We start from the raw sequence: 22094 nt of genomic DNA, 5'->3' as shown, positions 1-22094 counted from the left end.
TGCAGCATCCTGTAGTTGGGGGTAAGAGATAGTAGGGAGTACTCACATTGATAGGCATGTAGGTGGGAAACAGATTTTACTCTCTTGCCACGTAGCAGTTTGAATAAGCCATCCCAATATAATCCCATGTGGTGGCTGATCCTGTACAATAATTAGGGATAGCACTATTGTTCACCTACACTAGGGGTGAATTTAGTCTTGTGGGCTAGCCTAGGAACCTAATCACCTCCTATTGTTTCCCTGGGAAAATGTATATCCCATTCACAAACCAAAGACTGCTGATATTATAAGGTAAGAAACCTCCATATCATTCCAGCTGTGTATCATGAATTATTCCACCTAAAAAACAACTGTTCCAGAAAATGGAAGTAAAGTTATGTTGCTGGCTCCTAAATAAGTTGTCGGTGCTGAGGAGCATAGGTCACCTGTCATACTTCAAGCTCTGAGATAGAAGGAATCCTTGAAGGGAAGAGTAAGGGGAAAAGAGAAATCCCAAGACAACATAACAGGAGTTTGGGGAAACGAACATCTGAGAATGCACTATAAAACTTGGCAAATATATTACACACCATCCATGGAATTCAGAGTGAAGGAATTTCAATAAAATAACTGGCTGCTCTAGTCAGGATTCTTTGGGCTGTAGTTAACAGAAACTCAAGGTGACTTAGGTAAAAATAATACTACTAATAATAAAATTAATTAATCAATTCTTAAAAATTTGAAGGAGGGAGTGCTATTGGCTCAAATGTCTGTAAGGTCAAGGGGTAGTGACTACAGCTTTAGACACAACTGGGTTCAGGGGCTCAGGTGATAACTACCCGATTCAGTTTCATTTCTTCCCATCTCTTGACTATGCTTTTCCATACGTTGGCTGCTTTATCAAGCAAGTTGACCTTCATCTAAGGAAGATGGCTGATACCGGTTTTAGGTTTAGCTTTTATCCTCCCAACAATAGTAATGGAAAGAGGATGCTCTTTTCCAATTACTCCAACAAAGGGAGTGATCACAACTGATTGGATGAGCTTGGGTCATGTGTCACCCCTAAACACGACAGCCAAAAGTGAATGGAACCCCCATTACCCACAGCTGGGTCACAGGCTACCTGGAACACAATCAGACTTAGTGTAGGAGAACAGAGTGATTCCCCAGAGAAAATAATAAATTCTGTCACCAGAAGGAGAAATATATGCTGGCAGCAAGAACAGCAAATGTCTCAGGGGAACCTGGTTGGGAAAAACCTTCCTTAGGGGCTTCTTTTCTTCAGAAGTCTCCTTCAGGGCTGATACAAAGATGTTTACAGCTCTAGTGAACTGGGGGAGATGGAAAAGATTGTGCATAAAGTGTGGTGAGGATGAATGTTGACTGAGGCATATCTCACACCTGTGAATGCATCAGCAGAGACTTCTCTGCTCCACCCACCTTCTTCTGCTACCTTCTTATGCGACAAGCTGATTTTAATAACCAGTCTTCTTCAGTGTCCAGGGTCATTTGATCTCTGATACTATTTGGCAGAATGATTGAGAAGGAGAAAAAAGAAAATTAAGTTCAGCAATTCTTGAGATTGAGGTGAGGATGAAACAGAGTACTTCTGAAGCTTGTGGATGTGCTTTGACATAGACTACCCCCTTCCCCTGCCCCTCACTGCAGTTTCATAATGGGTGTGGCCTTAGAGTATGACCTTTAGGTTACAATTCTAAGAAGAGAGAAATTACTATACTACACGCAGAGAGGTTGAATGAGAGGACTTGCCATATCCCCTCTTATATGTATCAGGGAGAGGGGCATGGGTTGGGGGAAAAAGGGCCTGGGATGGACCCAGCTAAGATACCAGTCAAGCAACCAGTATCAGCAGTTGGTTGAATAAAGCAGGAGGTGGAGCAGCAGTCCCCACTCTGGAGCTGCAGAGGTCAGAGGCAGGTAGAACATAAGAGAGGGACAGAGTCCTAACTAGTGACTAGAATACCAAGAGAAGGCAAATTGGAAGTATAAATCTGCTGCATGCGGCAACAGAGGCCCCAGGGTCCAGAACCCAGTTGTTTTAACAGCAATGCTAAGGCTAGGCGGGGAAAGTGAGAGCCAATTTCTGGAGGTAATTCAGGCTCAAAAACAACAGGAATTAAAGAGGGAAAAAATGCACAACAGAAGCCAAGTAGGTACATAGTTGGTCCAAATTGATTCATTTAGGTAATACATGGGACTCTGGAGTAGGTCCAAGGTCATGAAGCTTGGATGTTGCTCTATATATCTTAAAGAAGTAACCTTCTAAGTTCAATATCTGATACCAACCAATAATATGTTAAAAAACCTTAAGTCCTACTCTTCTGGGGCCACCTTTAGCCTGGTGTTGAAACAGTGTTTTTCAATGAATTCTCTATTAAACTTGTTTCTTGACTTATGACCTGTCAACAAAGTGGGCTGTTGCTCCTAAAATATGGATCCAGCTTTTCTAAGGCCCACATCTTGGCTGGGCACTCCTTTGGGAAAGGTTTCTCTCTTGATGGATATTTTTCTGCTGAAATAGATCATCAGGTCTTTCAGTCTGTGTTCTTGTCATGCCTGAAGCATTTATACCTTGGTTAGGCCTTTCATTATAATCAGCTGCCCTTAGTTTGCTATTCCCTGCAAGGGCTCTGCCTAAATCACCTACGCATTAGAACAATTGCCCTTTTAGCTGTGGATCAAGTTATCTTTGGGGTGCCCTATGTAAATGAGAACACTTCAAAATGCTAATATATAATGAGCCAAAAGTTGACTGGCAGAGTAATAATACTACTATTATGAGTGGACTGTTGAGAAGGCCAAATAAGATCAAGAAAGAACATGGCTGGGAAAAAGAAGTGAGCTGACCAGAAGCAGGGACAGAAAATGAACAAAGAAACACAGGCAGGTAATGACTGACAATGGAGTTGGAGGTGATGTTAGGCTGGAAGTGAAAGGGAAAAAGACTAATTTTTTGGTAACTGTCATGACAGCTGCATAACAGAAAACAGTGTAAGACTTGGAAGTCTCTAGAGGAAAAAAAAAGTGAATCTTAATAGAGTAACTGATAGGATTAAGCCCTTGAAAAATGGTGTGTATGAGAAAGGCAAGTAGTACAGACACAAAGGGGAAAAACAGGGGCATCTGGGTGGCTAAGTCGGTTAAGCATCTGACTCTTGGTTTCAACTCAGGTCATGATCTCAAGGTCATGATCTTAGGGTTGTGAGATGGAGCCCAGAGTCAGGCCCCCCACCCTCACCCCTGTCAGGCTCAGCAGGAGTCTGCTTAAGATTCTTTCCCTCTCCCCCTGCCCCTCCCCCCACTCACACTCACTCCTTCTCACCCTAAAATAAACAAATCTTAAAAGAAAATTTAAAATAACGACAATAAAATTTTTCAAGAAAAGAAATCTAATGAGATTTTGGCTGTTTGGTGAACAATACTGGCTATAGTGATATAAATAGTGATACCATGACATAAGAAGGATGGGAGATAGGTAGTAGAAGTGAGCTAAATCCTCAACCATTTTTCAGGATGTAATTAGATAATATCTAAAGGGTGTTACATTGAGGAATAGGTAAAGGAGCTTATTATTTAGAAAATAGCTCAAAAAGTCAAAAATGGTCGCCTCCAGAGAACAGGAAAGGAGGTGGAGCAGGAGACTGCTGCTTCTCCTCACAAGCCCTTTGGTGCTATTTAATTATTTTTAGTTAGCATGAGACTTAGTGTCAGAAGAAGTTTTACTTAGTATCTTCCCTGTGCTAGGAATTTTATACATATTAAAACCTCACTCAAAACATCACAACAAGAACAAATATTTCTCTGGTGCTTACTGTGTGCCAGGTATTAAGTACTTTACATTTGTTGACCTACTCAATCTTTGCAACAACTTTATAAGTGGTTAATCTTATTTTCCTCCTTTAACAGAGGAGGAAATTGATGCACAGAGGGCAAGAAACTTGCCTGAGATCACACAGCTAGGATGGTGGTGCTGGGATCTGTGCCCAGGTAGCCCAGCTCCTAACCTTGACATCCTATGTGCCCTCTAACAAAGCCAAGGCACAGATATCTCAACTTGGGAGATGAGGGAATGTGGGAAAGACAAAGCCACTCTTCTAAGATCACACAGACAATATGTCGTGGGACCTGGTTTGATTACAAGTTGGACTCTCTGTGGCATCATGCAAACCTGCGTTTAAACAAATGAGCTATTCAAGAACATGGCTATTGTTCCCCACTGCTATTTAGCATAGTGCTGGAAGTTCTAGCCAGTACAATAAGTTAAGAAAATTTAAAAGAGACTAATCAAACAAGAAATAAAATGGTCTATGTGTGCAGATGACATGATGCTCTATATAGAAAATTTCAAGGAATACACACACATGCACACATATGTGCACACACACACAAAACCCAAAAACCCATTTAGAGCTAATACATGAGTTCAGTAAGGTCATAGCATATAAGACAAACATACAAAAATCATTTATATTTCTAGGTACTCACAATGAACACATGGAAACCAAATTTCAAAATATAATACCATTTACAATTGCTCAAAAAAATGAAATATGTAGAACTCTAAATCTAAAAATAGTATGTTCAGGAATTATATCCTGAAAACTATGAAGTCAAAGACCTAAAAAAGCAGAGAGACATACCATGTACATGAATTAGAAGACTATAATATAAAAATGTCAGTTCTCCCCCAAAGTGATACATAAGTTTGACATAATTCCTGTTTGGTCTTTTGTGTTGTCTGTTTTACTAAATCTGGCAATTGTGGTAACAACCATGGTGTCTGCCCTCATGGAGTTTATAATCTAGTTGAAGGAGAAAACAAAAAGTCTTTAAGCAACAAAATAATAAATAAAGGAACAATGGTTCTATAATAAAGAATATAGGAGACAGATTCTAGACAAGGATAGACAGAGAATGCCTCTCTGGCATGGTGACATGCAGAGACATGAGGTGTAAGGAGTCTAGAAAGACTCAAGTAAGGATGATCAAGGAAAAGAACATACAGAGCAAGGGCTCAGATGTGGGGGATGAGTTTGGAGTGTTCCAAGAATTAGAAGGAGGGCAGGGCAGCTGGAGCAAAGTGAGCAAGACAGAAGTCTGGAGAGAAAAGTAGGAGCCAAATCCCACAGGATCCTGAGGAGACCCAATAAGGTATCTCACACTTGCGAAACAATTGAGGGGAAATAAAATGATCTGATTCACCTTTTGAAAGAAGGAGAGAACGCTTTGCTTGAGCATCTGCCTTCAGCTCAGATCATGATCCCAGCATCCTGCATTTGAGTCCTGCATCAGACTCTCTGCTCAGCAGAAGCCTGCTTCTCCCTCTTCTGTTCCCCCTTCTTGTCCCCTCTCTCTCTCTCTCTCTGTCAAATAAATAAATAAAATCTTAAGAAAAAAATGTTCATGTCCAAAACCCAGGAATTTAACTGCTGGGTATAGTCTGGAGAGAAACTTCTCTTGCTTGTGTACAAGGAAACATATACAAGGATATTTCCCATTGGTAACAGGGAAAAAAGGAACTATTTAAATGTCTATTATCAGGGAGTAGATAAATTAAAAAATGGTATAGTCATACTATAGAATACCATCCAGCAGTTAAAAATCAATAAACTAGATCAATGTATACTATCCTGAAGAGATCTCAAATACACAAAGTTGACTAAAAAAGGCAAATTTGCAAAATGATACATAAAGTATGATGTCACAGACTGAGAGACATGATTTTTAGAAGTGTGGATTCTGGGACTAGTGCAGAAAGGAGAGGGGATATATTTGAGACTAGAGCAATCTTCAATCTCAGTCCAAACTCAACATCTTGTTTAAACTCTCCTCACTTCTGACACCATTCTTACCACTGCCTTCCTATTTTCCCTTCCAACGCATTCCTTATCTCCCTCCCTCTCTCCTAGAATCCCCTAATCTAGGTTCAAGAGTGGGTTTCAGAGAAACTATAAATCTCCTAACATCATAAGTAAAATTTTTACATTTATGAGTATTTTTCCTGGGGAATGGGCCCATAGCTTTCATCAGATTCTCAGAGAGGTCAGCATCCCATAAGATGAAAATTCAAGAGAAAAAAATTTTCATAGAATACACATAACTCCAATATAGTTTCCTTGGTCTATCTTGCCCTGGAAGTAAGAGTCATTTCTCATCAGAAGAAAAAAATATATATAAAAGAGAAAAAATGTAAAGTGATTTGTTCTGACCCTGTTTCCACTAGCCCTGTGCCCTGGGAGAAAGTGCCCCGCCTTTGGAAACATAAACATCTCTATCCTTCCTGGCATTCCAGGCCTCTCATCCATCACTCCAGTCAGGCTCTGGGCAGCAGCGACCAGCTTCCTTTTCTGCCATTCATGACCCTCTCCATCAGATGTCAGGGTCTGGCTCTGGCCAGCCTGTTGACAACTACGAAGATTTTTCTAACCCAGCTAAACAGCCTCTGTACCATTGAAGCTCTCCAGAGCTGGAGAAGCTACAAGAGAGAGGAAGGGACAACCAGTTTTGTAGAGGATGCTCCCACAGAGCACCTAAACCTGTAGGTCCAAGAGGAACTACATGGGTTCCCTAAAGCCTGGAGACCCTGGGATCTAAGTGGGCTCCTCTGTAACCCAACACTGTGGGTCCCTCTACTTCTATGTTCTAAACTCATAAATCAACAGGGGAAACCAGTGAGATAGGGACAGTTAACACACACACCTGGGGTCAACAGAGGGCCAGCCAGGCAGCTCTGTGGATCTTGGCTGGGCTTGCTCACACGTCTGGGGGTCAGCTGGCTGTCAGCTGATCAGGACTGCCTCTGCTGGGTGAATGGGCTAATTCAGCTCTGTGCCAAGGGTCTCTCACTCTGCAGTACACTAGCTTGGGCATGATCCCATGGCAATGAGAAAAGTACAAGAGCTAGCAAGCACTGAGGGGATCTGAAGTCTCTGCTTGCATCACACCTGCAAATACCCCATTGGCTGAAGCAAGTCACAGGGCTGAGTCCAGAGTGAAGGGGAGCACTGATCACCCTCCTCACAGTGGGCAGGCACTGCAGCCAGGTGAGAGCCAGTATTTAGAGGTCAGGCTCTGCCTCTTATCAGGGATGTCTTTTAAATTCTCTGAGCAAATAATACACTACTTTCTCACTTATCTAGTTAATGAATTTTTTTTTCTCTTAATGTACTAATACACAGTCCACAATGGATTGGAGAAATAGGTATCTTAATACACTATTGGTGGGATATTACATTTTTAAAGGGCAACTGAATCATACTTATGGTAGATTGAAAAAATAGCCTGTAACTCTTCTCCTCCCCTTTTCTTTCTTTCTTTAAATTTTATTTATTTAGGGCAGTCCCGGTGGCCCAGCAGTTTAGCCCCACCTTCGGCCCATGGTGTGATCCTGGAGACCTGGGATCTAGTCCCGTGTTGGGCTCCCTACATGGAGCCTGCTTCTCTCTCTGCCTGTGTCTCTGCCTCTCTCTGTGTGTCTGTCATGAATAAATAAATAAAATCTTTAAAATTTTTTTTTAATAAAATCTTTTGGGATCCCTGGGTGGCGCAGCAGTTTGGCGCCTGCCTTTGGCCCAGGGCGCGATCCTGGAGACCCGGGATCGAATCCCACATCGAGCTCCCGGTGCATGGAGCCTGCTTCTCCCTCTGCCTGTGTCTCTGCTTCTCTCTCTCTCTCTCTCTGTGACTATCATAAATAAATAAAAATTAAAAAAAAATCTTTTAATTTTTTAAAAAAGTTAAATAATAAAATAAATAAATTTTATTTATTTATTTCACAGAAAGAGAGAGTGAGTGCACAAGCAGGGGGTACAACAGACATAAGAGGGAGAAGCAGGCTCCCCACTGAGCAGGGAGCCCGATGCAGGGCTCAATCCCAGGAACCTCTGCCAAAGGCAGAGGCTTAACCAACTGCTCCACCCAGGTGTCCCTCCTCCCCTTTTCAATGTGACTTTGCAACTCTTCCCACCAAGAATGTGGGTTAGTCATGTGACTTGCTTAGGCCAAAGGAATGACAGCAAAGGTGATACACAGACGTTTTAATGGCACTTGTACATTGTGAATTGCCAATTCCACTGAGTTTAGAAGATACTATATGATGAACCTGAGCCAACCAGCCTGCTATTGGATGAGAGGCCATGTGAAGGAAAACCAAGGTACCTCAGTGGACCTGTGTGGACAGACACAAGCCAGGCTGAAATCAGCCTCACCTGGCCTAGAACAGAAAAACCACCCAGCAGAGCCTGGCCACATTACCAAATCCCAGAATCCCAGAATGAATGGATAAAAGATGCCAATTCATTTCATCATATTCTCCTAAGGGTGCTTTCCAGAAATGGAGTAACCACATAGCTTCAGTCAACAAATAATCTATTATGCCCCTACTCTCATGCGAATGATTGTTCTAAGCATTGACAATATACCAATGAAAAGAAAAGAATATGAAAAATGTTCCTGTCCTCATGAAGTTTGCTTTCTAGGGTTAAGACAAATTTTAATAATAACCAAGTATAATATACTGTCTGAGCAAAAGTAATAAGCACTCTGGGAAGCAATAATAATAACATATGATGCCATGTTCCAGGCACCATTTGAATGAGGGGAGGGAGGGCTGAAAGGAATGCAATATTATAGGAGAAAGCCAGAGAAGGTGACATTTGAATCAAGATCTGAAAGGTAAGGGATATCACCTTGATATCTACAGGAAGAGCCTTCTGGTTAAAGGAAACAGCAAGGGCAAAGGTGGGCTGGAGCCAGTGCAGAGGGTGGGATTTGAGGTCAGAGTTGTGAAAGGGTGGGGTGCAGGTTGTGTGGGCCTGATAGGTACTATTGGTAGTCTTATATAAAACTTCTGTACACTTCTAATTTTTTTTAACCAAGTGTGTGTGTTCTTTTCAAAAAAATAATTTTAAGGGGATCCCTGGGTGGCACAGTGGTTTAGCGCCTGCCTTTGGCCCAGCGCGTGATCCTGGAGACCCGGGATCGAATCCCATGTCAGGCTTCCGGTGCATGGAGCCTGCTTCTCCCTCTGCCTGTGACTCTGCCTCTCTCTTTCTCTCTCTCTGTGTGTGACTATCATAAATAAATAAAAATTAAAAAAAAATAATAATAATTTTAAAGAAGTATATAGAGCAAAAACAAATAGCAATCCTGAGCTGCACTCCCAGATTCCAATATTAGTGGATCCAACATGTATTTTATCATAATCCTTGGCCATGCATTCTTAGAACTCCTGGGAGTCTGCAAGAGAGTCCTGTCATTTTTGGGCACAGGATGCCCTCTGCTGTTAGCTTCTGGATTGACACTCACAAGTATCACCTGAAGGAGCAAGATCACTGACTGTCCCAGTGGAAAAAAACATAACTAGTTCATGGAGGACCTCTGTCTTTCTTGCCAGTAAGCTTGACTATGTCAGGAAGCCCTTGAAAGACAGGATAGGAGAAGACATCTCCTAATCTTTACACATTCATTTTCCATATACATATTTGACTTCTTAAAGGACTCAAAATTTACCCACTTGCTCATTGGATCCTCTGCAAACTCCCATATGGCAAGTCATGCCAGATGCTATTAGCCCATTTTGCAGATGAGAGAATGGATGCTGGGAGGCTATGAGACACGCACTCTACCTCATTAGCCAGTGCATGCATAAAACCAGGATAAAAGTCAGGTCCTCCCAACCTCCACTCCAGTCTGGCTGAAACCCAACACAGGGTAGGTGGCTTACTCAAAGACACAAAGGTGAACCAGAGGGGCAGCTGGGTGGTTCAGTTGGTTGAGCATCTGGCTTTGATTTCGGCTCAGGTCATGATGTCAAGGTTGTGAGATGGAGCTCCACATAGGGCTCCATGCTCAGTGGGGAGTGTGCTCAAGACTCTCTCTTGCTCTCCCTCTCCCCACTCACACACTGTCTCCCTTTCTCTCTCTCTCTCAAATAAATAAATAAATCTATGGGGGGAAAAGCAAACAATGTGAAGCCACAAATCCATTATAAAAAGCTGTGAGTTGTCATTACCCCCAGCCAAGACTCCCTGTTGTGGTCCCTCCTGCCCCACTCTGAGGCTCCATCTGATTCTCTCCCTGCCCCTATTTCCACTCAGGAAGGATCCACGGAAGGTGTACTCAAGGAACCCTTGCAGTTTGGCCAAGGGTGACACAAAGGAAAGCGGGGAACAGACAAACATGAGCAATCTTTGTGGATGCCTGATGGGACAGAGGAGAGGATGTGGGCTCAGCAATGCTAAGGAACTGTGTAAGCTCCCCTGGGACATGGACACAAGTGCAAGAAAGAAAATGAGGAACTGACTGAGAGTAATTGGAATTGAGTGAGAAAAGCTGGAATTGAAAGAACTTCGTTCAAATTGACTAAGATTACAGTCCAACCTTCCCCACAGTGGGACTCAGAATAGAAATCAAGCCAGAGTATCTAACTGAAAGGAGGTGACGTGTTTGCACACTGGAGGGCTATAGCCTGAGGAATGTGTGCCCACTAAAAACAAGAGAAATAGCCCTGAAGCTGAACTCAAAAGACCTGCATTCCAATCCTGCCTTCCCCACTGAGATGGAGGTGGTTTAAGACAGATGCCTTCCCTTGCAGTTTACATTCACGATGCTTGATGCCTCGAGGGGCTCTGCTGAGGATACATGAAGCATGGAATGTAACCCTGCCTGGAAACACTAAACACTGTGAGAAGCCACCAAAGGACAAATGTGACCCCTCTCAAAGAAGAAAAAAAAAAAAAAAAAGATCATATGACTCTGCTCTAAAGTAGGTGGTAACTGAAGGGCTTTTTTGTTTACTAAAAGCAAACTATTTTTATTCTTCTATACTGGTCTCTGGCAAATGTGAAGGTAGTAGTGATAAAAGGCTGTGGTTTGCAAGTTTGTATACAAAAGCCAGGAGGGATCTAACTTGTCAGTTCTGAGATAGAGGAAGAGAGGACAATTCTCAAGGAAGGTGAAGGAGAGGGGGTGGCTGGAGTCTGATGCTCTCTGGAAGCTTAGGCCAAGGAGAAACAGGCTAGGAGATTCATGGCAGTGAGCATTTTTTGAAGTTGTGTGCTGTATGAAGTATCATGCAAAATTCTCTGCTGCTTCCCCACGAAATCTTCAGTAAGATCTGCACTGCTTACTAATGCTTAGGGAAGTGTGATTTCTTTTTCAGGGGATGTAAAGAAATCCCAAGTCCTGCTTTAACTGTCTCACAAGGTGAAAACTAAAGTAATTCATAATGAGAAGCCAGAATCCAGACTGTGGGGACATCCTCGGCCTCAGGAATTTCAAAACTACAGAGAACAGGACATCTTTATTGTAGAAAACATTAAAATATAGTCTGATAAATATGCTAAAGGCTATTCCAGAAATATACAAAGTATTATATTACACATTGGAGAGAGTAACTAGCTCTACCTGAGAAATCGAAGAACGTTTCACAAGGTAAAATGCTAGTTGGACAGATGGAGAAGTAAAGAGGAAATCATTCCGTTAGAGCTAATACAGTCTGCCTCGAAATAGTCATGTCTCTCTTGACTGCTATGGACAACACAGGAAAAGAGGGCAGAGACTTAGGAAAGCGTATCGGCTGAAATGAATGAACAGGCAATAAATTAGAGTGCTTAAAAAGAAAATACAGATGAAAAAAGAAATCATGAACTGTTTCATAACTGTGAGATTAGATTAACAACATGAAGAAAGTATTAAACTAAGCAAAGAGGTTTATGTTGGTGATGACAAAGGTACAGCCCACATGAAGATCTAACCATTATAAATATTTATATACCAGGGGCTGCTGGGTGGCACAGTTCATTAAGTAACTGACTCTTGATTCCAGCTCAGGTCATGATCTCAAGGTGGTGAGACTGCAGTCTGGGGTCAGACTCTGTGCTGGGCATGGAACCTACTCAGGATTCTCTCTCCCTCTTCCTCTGTTTCTCACTCTCTAAAATAAAATATGTGTTTACATATGTTTACATACTAAATAACATGCCTTCACAATGCTTCTTACAGCAAAGACAGCAGAACCTACAAGAACAAGACAAAAATGCAATGGCATTAAGCATTCATTCCATTTTCTTAGCCCATGACAGATCAAGTAGATAAAGAATAAGTAATGATAAAAAGTACACAAAAAAACATAGCTTATGAGTATGAGCTTATAAATATAAGCATAAACCTGAATATTCAGTCAAAAACTGTTTATTGAGGACCTACTATGTTCCCAGTGTTATTCTAGTTAATAGAAGTTAATAAAACAGAAATAAATCCCCATGCTTGGGGACTTACATTCAGTGCAGAAAGATAGGATTACTAGGTCAAGGTGATATCTGCCACATTTCTCAACTCTAAACTATTTCTCAACTATTACTATTTCTCTTTTTATAAAAATAAATTTATTTTGGGGAGATACTCTGAGATTCTGTCTTATTTCTCATCATACATTTACGTACTAGTTTTAACATCCACTGCTGATTTTTGCCTTAAAAAATCATGACTGTCATGATTACCAAAGAGTGATTTTCTTCTGATTCTTTCACTGCTTCCATATTTACCAGTTGCAATCCAACTGTAAGCAAAAGGCTTCCCTCCTCTATTTATCTAGGTATATGGATAAATCTATTAAATCTATTTGGATTTGTAGATCCTTATCTAATGCTATAGATCATTATCCATTACTATTTATTTTTTATTTATTTGGTTGTTCAAACTATCCCCAGTTTGGCCAGTGCAGGCCCCTCAAAACTGGCTCCTGAGTCTTTTTAACATATCCCCATCATTTTAGTTTCTTCCTAGCTTTCTGGTATAACAAATATTCCCAGATCATATTGTATATTCCCTGCTCTTGCTCTGGAATCAGCCATTTCTTTCAGAAGTTTTGATTCTTGGGGTGCCTGGGTGGCTCAGTTGGTTAAGTATCTGACTCTTGCTTTCTGCTCAGGTCATGATCTTAGATTGTGATACTGAGCCATGCTTTGAGCTCTGCACTCAGTGGGAAGTTTGCTTGAGATTCTCTCTCTCCCTCTCTGCCATCCTTGCCTCAAAATAAGTAAATTATTTTTTTTTAAAGAAGTTTTGATTCTTTTGATTGGGAGAATTATATTTAAACACCATGATATGGGTCCTAGGTATGTGCATTTTTAGTTACTGGGCTGTTATTGCTGCTAGCCCACCCCATAGATAGATAAAGAAAGAGACAGAGATATATATACACAATATATTTATTTCTGGCATTTATTACCAATATTTAAAACCATGAATTCACACTGATAGATCCAGTTCCAATCCAACACCACTGGGTTTATTCTAGCCTTTCCTTTTTCCACATTTTTCCCTTTTCTAGCATGGAGAAACCTTTCTTGTGATCCACAACACATTTCTTTATTAAGATTCACACAAAATAGTTTCAAAATTGTGAATCTTTTAAAAACCAGATATTTGGGGGCACCAGGGTGGCTCAGTGGTTGAGAGTCTGCCTTAGGCTCAGGTCATGATCCCAGGGTCCTGGGATCGAGTCCTGGAACAGGCACCCCACAGGGAGGCTGCTTCTCCCTCTATGTCTCTGCTTCTCTGTGTCTCTTCTGAATAAATAAATAAAATCTTAAAATAAAACAAGAAAACTCAGATATTTTGAGTTCTGTTTCTGAGATATAAAAAGACTATGGATTGGTCTTTTTGATTTAATAAAAAGAGAGGAAAAGGAGAGCCCAAAATAGACACTGAAGAAAGGTCCTACAGGTATAAAAACAGGTCTTTAAAAAAAAAGAAAAGAAGAAAAGAAAAGAAAAAAGAAAAGAAAAGAGTTCTTTTCAGCAGACCAACAAGAAACCCCAAGTTCACAGATGAGAACTCCCATCCCCATTCAAGCAGGAAGAGAACCTCACATGCAAACGGTATATTGGATCCTAAAATTTTCAGTTCAGAATTATGTTGCCTCATGAATTTGAAGCTACTGAGCTTCTAGATTTATCTTCCTACTTCCTAAATTTTGTATCATTTCTTTTCTTTCCTTTTTGTTGTCTTTTTATGCTGCATGCTGGGACAAACCATCACAGATGTTATTTTCAATGGTGTTTTTTCAATGATCTAATGTATCTTGAGTTTTTTACAGCACTGTGCTCTTTTTAAGATCTTTAATGGCTGCTTCTCATATCAGCCTATAAAATGGTTTTGAATGTCATTTCTTGTCTAATGACTTAAAAATGTGAGTTTTGCTTGTTTTAAGGTCTGTCTTTTCTATATTTCTCTATTTTCCCATTTCCTCATGCCTTGGTTCTTCAGTTTACTCATATTGCTACCAAACTCTTGATAATGTTATTTCCCAAACATCTGGTGATTCCTGAAGGTGTGTTTATCTTTCAGTTGACAAAAAGAATAACATAGAAGCTCCAAGAAATTCCAAGAAATAAAAAATGTAAAACCAATTACCCATAGAAGAAAAAAACAATATCAAACTTTTTAACACTGAATATACAGAAGGTAGGCAATGTCTATAAATTTCCAAAATAAAATTATATAGAATCTAGATTTCAAGCTCTATTCCAGTCTAAGAAGAAAACCAGTGCCATGAAAGCAAAGCACCAATTTCATGAAAAAGGGAGAAAAAAAATCCTAAAAAAATTAGTTGAAGAAGCAAAAGAAAATGTTAAAATCATATAATTGATAGTTTCAGAAATATACTATAAGAGTGGCACCTGGGTGGCTCAGTCAGTTAAACAACTGACTCTTGGTTTTGGTTTGGGTGGTGATCTCAGGATTGTGTGATCAAGTCCCACCCACATCCAGCTCCATGCTGAGCAGAGAGTCTCCTTGAGATTCTCTCCCTCTGTCACTCCTTTACTCTCTCTCTCTCTTTCTCAAATAATAAATAAATAAATCTTTTAAAATATATTCTGTAAGAAATCACATATATTTAAAAATCATGTTAATAAAAAATAAATGGGATGCCTGGGTGGCTCAGCAGTTGAGCATCTGCCTTCGGCTCAGGGTGTGATCCTGGGATCCAGGATGGAGTCCCACATTGGGCTCTCTGCAGGGAGCCTGCTTCTCCCTCTGCCTGTCTCTGTCTCTCATAAATAAATAAATAAATCTTTAAAAAATAATAAGTAATTTAATTACTTAGAAATTTTAAAAACTGGGGCACTGGGCTGGCTCAGTCAGAAGACCATGCAACTCTTGATCTCAGGTCATGAGTTTAAGCCCCATATTAGGTGAAGAGAGAACCTAAAAATAAACAAACTTTAAAAACAATAAATCTTAAAAACCATGCTTGCTATCATTTAAGATATCTCAATGTAAGAGCAGCATAGCATCAAGGAGTAAAGTCTGAACTTATAATCTCAGAGATCAAGCTGAGAGACTCCTCGAATGAATTACAAAAGAACCAAGAGATTGAAAGTCTGAGGTAAACCCAGTTCAGAGAAATAGAGAATATAGAGATTCCTCCATTGGTCCATCAGTAGTTTGAGAAGGAAGGAACAAAGAGAACAGAGGGGATAAAATAAGAAAGGAAATAATGTGAGAAACTGTTCTGCCAGGTGGAAAAATATAAATCTATGAATAGCCAAACTATGCATAAAATGTAGCAGAGTTATTTTTTCAGACATTCAAGAATTCAGAAAACTGACCTCTCATAGAGCCAGTGGAGGGGGAGGTGGGGTTGGTAGCAGAGGGCAGGGGCAGAGGGAGAGAGGGAATCTCAAGCAGAATCCATGCTGAGCACAGAGACCAACACAAGGCTGGATCTCATGACCCTGAGATCATGACCTAAGACGAAATCAAGAGTCGGACACTTAACTGACTGAGCCACGCAAGTGCCCATTTCATGCCCTTATTTAAAAAAAAGTGGGGGAGGGGGGCTATAAGGTAGAATGGAACCAACCTAAGAGTATAAGAAGTGGAGACCCTTGGCCATTTGTGCAGCACCTAGTTTATACCCAAGCTGGGAGTCCTAGAGGTTCTGGGGCAGGTGTCTTTACAGATAAAGAAGGTGGTCTTAGGAATCTGTTGGAAATATGAGCAATCTTAGGGAAGTCACAAAGATATGCTTCTTGGGTTGTGGGCAGGGGTGGGCATGGAAAAGGGGAAGGAAATCAGAAATTTTAGGACCAAAAAAAAAAGAGAGAGACAGAGAGACAGAGAGAGAGCCATATAAGGAAGTTAGGATCAAATATGAAGCCAACTAAAGTGTAAAGTGATTCTGAACTAGATCCTATGGATGGTAAAAGAGTCTGTTTCACCCTGATACCCCAGAATACTTACCTTTGGGCATGCGGTTTCACAACATAAGATCATGTTTTCTTTTCTAGAAGTCCTATCATACTACTTGGTTCTGCAATGAAAGATAGTTATATTATCATAATATTGTAAGTAGTGTTTGTTCATTTTCAATTTCTGTGCCAAACCTATTTAGCAAAATGTAAATGTTATCAGCCTTGCAACGCACAGAAGTTGGGAGGCAGACGGAAGTAAAAAAAATGTAAGAGCATTAATTTCCACCATTTTGATAGTACCAAGAGATACTGTCTAAAGATAATAGAACAAAAAATTAAATTTTAAAGATCATATTTACCTTATAGGAATGATCGCTAGAAGAACTACAAATAAAAAGGTAGCTAGTTAAATTTGGAGGTGGGATTTTAACTAAGATTATTCCTTAACTTTCAAAATTGAACATCAATAAATACTGCCTATATATGATAAATAAAAAAGTAAAAGTATAAAAATATTATTTAAGTTAAGGAAGCAACAACCAGAATACTTAAAAAGAGAAATGGTTAAAAAAAAAATAGGTTATTCTGGGGAGTGGAATAAGAAGTGAAAAGTCTGGAAGTGAAAGACTTTCACTTTACATGTTATGGTTCTGTATTGCTCAGCTTTTTTTCTCATATTTGTGTTCTAATTTAATAATGATTTTTTAATGTGTTAAAATGTTAGGGCAACCACTGAAAAATAGAATAAGATCTATAATTTCCAAAACCCAATATGAAAAAAATGAACCAAAGAAACTCAATCAATGCAACAGTATGCAGGAGAATGGGGGGGGGGGGTGAGGGGGGGACAGATCAAGGAATTACTATAAACAGAAAATATAAAACAGGATGAAAAAAAGGAAGCAGGGATCCCTGGGTGGCGAAGCGGTTTGGCGCCTGCCTTTGGCCCAGGGCGCAATCCTGGAGACCCGGGATCGAATCCCACATCGGGTTCCTGGAGCATGGAGCCTGCTTCTCCCTCTGCCTGTGTCTCTGCCTCCCTCTCTCTCTCTCTCTGTAACTATCATAAAAATAAATAAAAATTAAAAAAAAAAAGGAAGCAAAACTTTTAAAAGGCAAGTTGATCAAAAGGTAACTCTATTGCACTGAGAGAAATATATTAATTTAAGAAATAAATTTATAAAAGGTTTGGATATATTATGTATGTCATGTTAACAGCACTAAAATTAAAGTGGGAATTCAAGGAGGCCCTTAGGAGAAGAAAAGGGAATAGAGGGTTGTGTATTCCTGGGGCTACAGGAGTGAGGTGAGCTGAAATCATAGCTGAGTCCAGCCAGGTACAGCAGGGTGTCCTCCTGTGGCTGAATGGGGCCAGCCCATGTCTGACCACTCCATTAGAGAGCATTATAGGCTGAACTGTGTCCTCTCCCAAACCACATGTTCAAGTCCTAACCCCCAAGACCTTCAAAATGTGGCTGTGTTTGGAGATGGGGTCTTTAAGGGAGTTAAATAAGTTAAAATGAGGTCATTAAGGTAACTCTAATCCAATATGACTGGTGTTCTGAGAAAAGAAGACAATGTGAAGATGCAGGAAGAAGATGCAAGGAGAAGATGTGGCCCTCCACAAGTCAGGGAGATGGGACTCAAAAGAAACCAACTCTGCCAGCACCTTGATCTCAGACTCCAGAACTGTGAGAAGTCCCTCAGTTTTTGGTAGTTTGTTAGGACAGCCCTAGCAAAGTAGATACAGAGGGTCTCCTCTTCTTGATAATGATACTACAGTTAGAAAAGTCACATGCCGATGCAGTGGACACAATAAACAAATTATAGGCAGAACTGTATATGGGTCTAGAAGGTTCCACTTAGGCAGAAGGTCTGGGGTATAGTTTGGGAGGTTTTTGTGACGTTAGAAAAGTAGGAGTGGGAGATGGGCTTGAGATCCAAATTTAAGGAACTGGGCTGAAGCTGTGGTTCTGTTTATCTCTTCCTGACACGGTCGTAACTTAGGTAGAAGACGTTGGTAAAGCTATGTTGCCTCATTCTGTTACCAGACGGCCACTCATCAGTGGCAGGCAACACCAGTGGCAGACAACACTAAAAATCTAGGCTCAGTCTCCTGAGGGCTTGTGAATTGGGCTTTCTAGCAGTCAGACAGTTCTCTTGTTTGCTTTTCTTTTTTTTTTAATATTTTTAATTTTTTTTTAATTTATTTATTTATGATAGTCACAGAGAGAGAGAGAGAGGCAGAGACACAGGCAGAGGGAGAAGCAGGCTCCATGCACCAGGAGCCCAATGTGGGATTCGATCCTGGGTCTCCAGGATCGCACCCTGGGCCAAAGGCAGGCGCTAAACCGCTGCGCCACCCAGGGATCCCTCATTTGCTTTTCTTATCCCTTGCTGTTAAACGGAAAGACTGGGCCTGATTTTAAAATTCAGACAATAGAAGATAGTCAACAAACGATATTAGTAATCTCCAATTAAAAAGTGAAGACTCAAAGTAAGGAGAGGCTAATCAATGGACCAGAATAGAGTCTAGAAAGACTCACACATATTCAATTCATTCATTTTCAACAAAGGTGCCAAGTCAATGAAAAAGAAAGAGAAGAATTTTTAACAAATGATGCTAGAACAAATGAACATCCATACAGGAAAAAATAGAAATGAATCTCCACCTCTGATCACTGCACACGCAAAAATGAATTTGAAATGGACCATACACCAAAATGCCAAAGACACAAAGCCCCACTTTTTTGGAGTGAAATACTTGAGCGGGAACTTCATGTGCCAATATGCACATGAAAATGTGCTCACTGTCATTAGGGAAAAGTAAAAGACAGAGACTCTTTGTTTTTAAGTCCTGCTACCGGGGATCCCTGGGTGGCGCAGCGGTTTAGCGCCTGCCTTTGGCCCAGGGCATGATCCTGGAGACCCGGGATTGAATCCCACATTGGGCTCCTGGTGCATGGAGCCTGCTTCTCCCTCTGCCTATGTGTCTCTGCCTCTCTCTCTCTCTCTCTGACTATCATAAATTAAAAAAAAAAAAAAAAAAAATTAAGTCCTGCTACCCAGCCACGGGCTGTATTTTCCTAAAGCAAAAATACCTCCCCTAAAAAATTAGGGGAAATAAAAGAGATGGAAAGCAAGAAATTCATCATTAAGAATGCTAATTAGGGATCCCTGGGGTGGTGCAGCGGTTTGGCGCCTGCCTTTGGCCCAGGGCGCGATCCCGATCCTGGAGACCTGGGATCGAATCCTACGTCGGGCTCCCGGTGCATGGAGCCTGCTTCTCTCTCTGCCTATGTCTCTGTCTCTCTCTCTCTCTGTGTGACTATCATAAATAAATTAAAACCTTTTAAAAAAAAAAGAATGCTAATTAACACAGTTTTGTGGAGAGCAATTAGGCAGAATTGAACATCATCTTACCTGCAATGTAAAATGCATGCTTTGACCAAGCACTATCGATTGTAGGGATAATCTAAAGAAAACCCATCCCCCTGCATAAAGACGCACGTACAAAAGTGTTTGCTACAGTTGTATTTGGAAGAGCAAAAATTTGGAGACTCTCTAAAATGCCCACAGGTATGGGGAGTGGTTAAGTAAACTTTGGTGCTTCCATTATCAGTATGAGGGATGTAATCGTTAAAATAACAAGGTAGACTTGTATTTACTGACATAGAGAGATCTCCGAGACATATAGACCTATTGCTAAGTGAAAAAAGAAGTCACCAAACAATGCAAATGGCTCTATTTACATTATTAAAGACTTACAGGAAGGTGAACTTTTTTTTGTAAGTAAAGGCAAAGGTAAATTTCGAGAAGGATATGCATGGGAACATAAGAGTGTGTCTTTGGGTGCATAGGTGGTAAGGATAATCACTTAAGTATGGTAAGTACATAAGATGATAAGTGATACCATCACTTTTTACTCTTTATCTGTTACTTGAATTGTTCATAACTAGGATGAATTTACTTGTTCCCCATGTATTTAAAAAAATAACAAAGCTGCTTTCTTAAGTACTGAATATTAATTATTTTTTTTAACAATTTTTTTTTAATTTATTTATGATAGGCACACAGAGAGAGAGAGGAGAGAGGCAGAGACACAGGCAGAGGGAGAAGCAGGCTCCACGCACCGGGAGCCTGACGTGGGATTCGATCCCGGGTCTCCAGGATCGCGCCCTGGGCCAAAGGCAGGCGCCAAACCGCTGCGCCACCCAGGGATCCCTGAATATTAATTATTAATGAAACTAACATGTATAGGGTTTAGCCTTCCCCTCTGGTAAAAGCATTACATATGTTATCTCCCTGAATCCCGCAAAATGGGCACCGGTGTTCATTATATGACCAAGTGCATGCTTAGAAGGTTTTATTTATTTTTTTTTAATTTATTTATTTATTATAGTCAGAGAGAGAGAGAGGCAGAGACACAGGCAGAGGGAGAAGCAGGCTCCATGCACCGGGAGCCTGATGTGGGATTTGATCCCGGGTCTCCAGGATCGCTCCCTGGGCCAAAGGCAGGCGCTAAACCGCTGCGCCACCCAGGGATCCCTTAGAAGGTTTTAGTGGTGCTCAGTGGCACCTTAAAATCATCTGAGGGGCATTTGTTTTTTGTTTTTTTTTTTAATTCTGATGGTCGGAACTCATCTTGGATCCATAGGACCAGAATCTCTTATGGGGGGGGCCCCCCCCCCAGCACCTGCGATTTGCATAAGCTTCAAGAAATGATTCTAATGTGCAGCCAGTGTGGAGAACCAATGGTTGACATTGTTCTTGATGCTAGGCCACACTGCTAGTAAATAATACAGCATGGCTACACTGCCCCTTCATTATAGGTATAGATGTAGACATAGATGGTACAGGCATAGCTGTAAGTATAGGTCTCCGTGTAGGTATAGATACAGATAGATGATTAGATATAGGCATAAATATACATATTGAATACATCTATTTTGGGGGCACCTGAGTGGCTCAGCGGTTGAGTGTCTGCCTTTGGCTTAGGTTGTGATCTTGGGGCCCTGGGATGGAGTCCCACATCAGGCTCCTGGTGAGGAGCCTGCTTCTCTCTCTGCGGGTGTCTCTGCCTCTGTGTGTGTGTGTGTGTGTCTCATGAATACATAAAATCTTTAAAAAAAAAAGAATATATCTATTTTTTCAATTATGGATGAAGAGCACCTTAAGTATCAAACGGACCATGCAATGTTCTCTCTTCCTGTTCCCTCTGATATACCCATCCTGTTTCTGCCTTCCACAGCGGTCACCAAAACTCCTGAGGGGTGATACACGAAATATTCAACAATCAGACAGCACAGGCACTGACCCATCAGAATGGACCCTGGACTCAGCACTAGAGCGGGATTTGGGCTTTAACCTTCTGGTCACTGGCTCCTGAGGATGTGAGAGTTTTCCTCCGGAAAGGCGGCAGTGGAATACCACTCGGCGGGCACAAGACAGTAGCTGGTTTACAAATGACTCTTGAAATAGTTCCATATTTTAACTAGATCAGTAGTGCCAGCGCCTGCTTGTGCCCAGACCGAGGTCTGAATGGTGGTGGTGGTGGTAGTAGTGAGTGTTTTTTAACGGTTGTCCTGAGACAGTCTGCCTGTCAGGCAACTATTTCAACTATTTCCACCCAAAGACTTGCTTCTTGAGTGTTGAGAGTAAAAGAACATGGCTGGCAAGCAGTCTGTGATCCACACCGGGCTGCCCCCACCAGCTGCTGTGTGCCTGGCAGCCCCCCACTCCCAGCCCTGCTCATTCCCAGCTCCAAGGGGGTTTGTCACTTTGCTGATTACTGCCATGTTTCCCTCCTGAAGTGGCAGCTCCAGTTGTTTCCCAGATAATTTCCAAGATGCTAATTGCCACCTGCTGATTTCCTGTAAACACTGTACTTTA

General features: G+C 41.1%; 1 long non-coding RNA gene across 4 annotated transcripts in view; it reads right to left on the bottom strand.

Annotated features, from left to right (window-relative positions):
- The window catches only part of LOC144319235 (uncharacterized), an 824173-nt gene that overhangs the window by 789154 nt on the left and 12925 nt on the right, over positions 1–22094 (bottom strand). For 3 of the 4 annotated variants that reach the window (XR_013385123.1, XR_013385121.1, XR_013385124.1), the window contains one exon: positions 16248–16321. This is a non-coding gene — a long non-coding RNA (uncharacterized LOC144319235). Of the gene's footprint in view, positions 1–11283; positions 12019–16247; positions 16322–22094 lie in introns of those variants that run through there. The other variant, XR_013385122.1, reaches the window with a different exon arrangement.

This window comes from Canis aureus, chromosome 8 (genome assembly GCF_053574225.1).
Source record: "Canis aureus isolate CA01 chromosome 8, VMU_Caureus_v.1.0, whole genome shotgun sequence".
NCBI lineage: Eukaryota > Metazoa > Chordata > Mammalia > Carnivora > Canidae > Canis > Canis aureus.
This window is presented reverse-complemented; position numbering and strand designations above follow the sequence as displayed.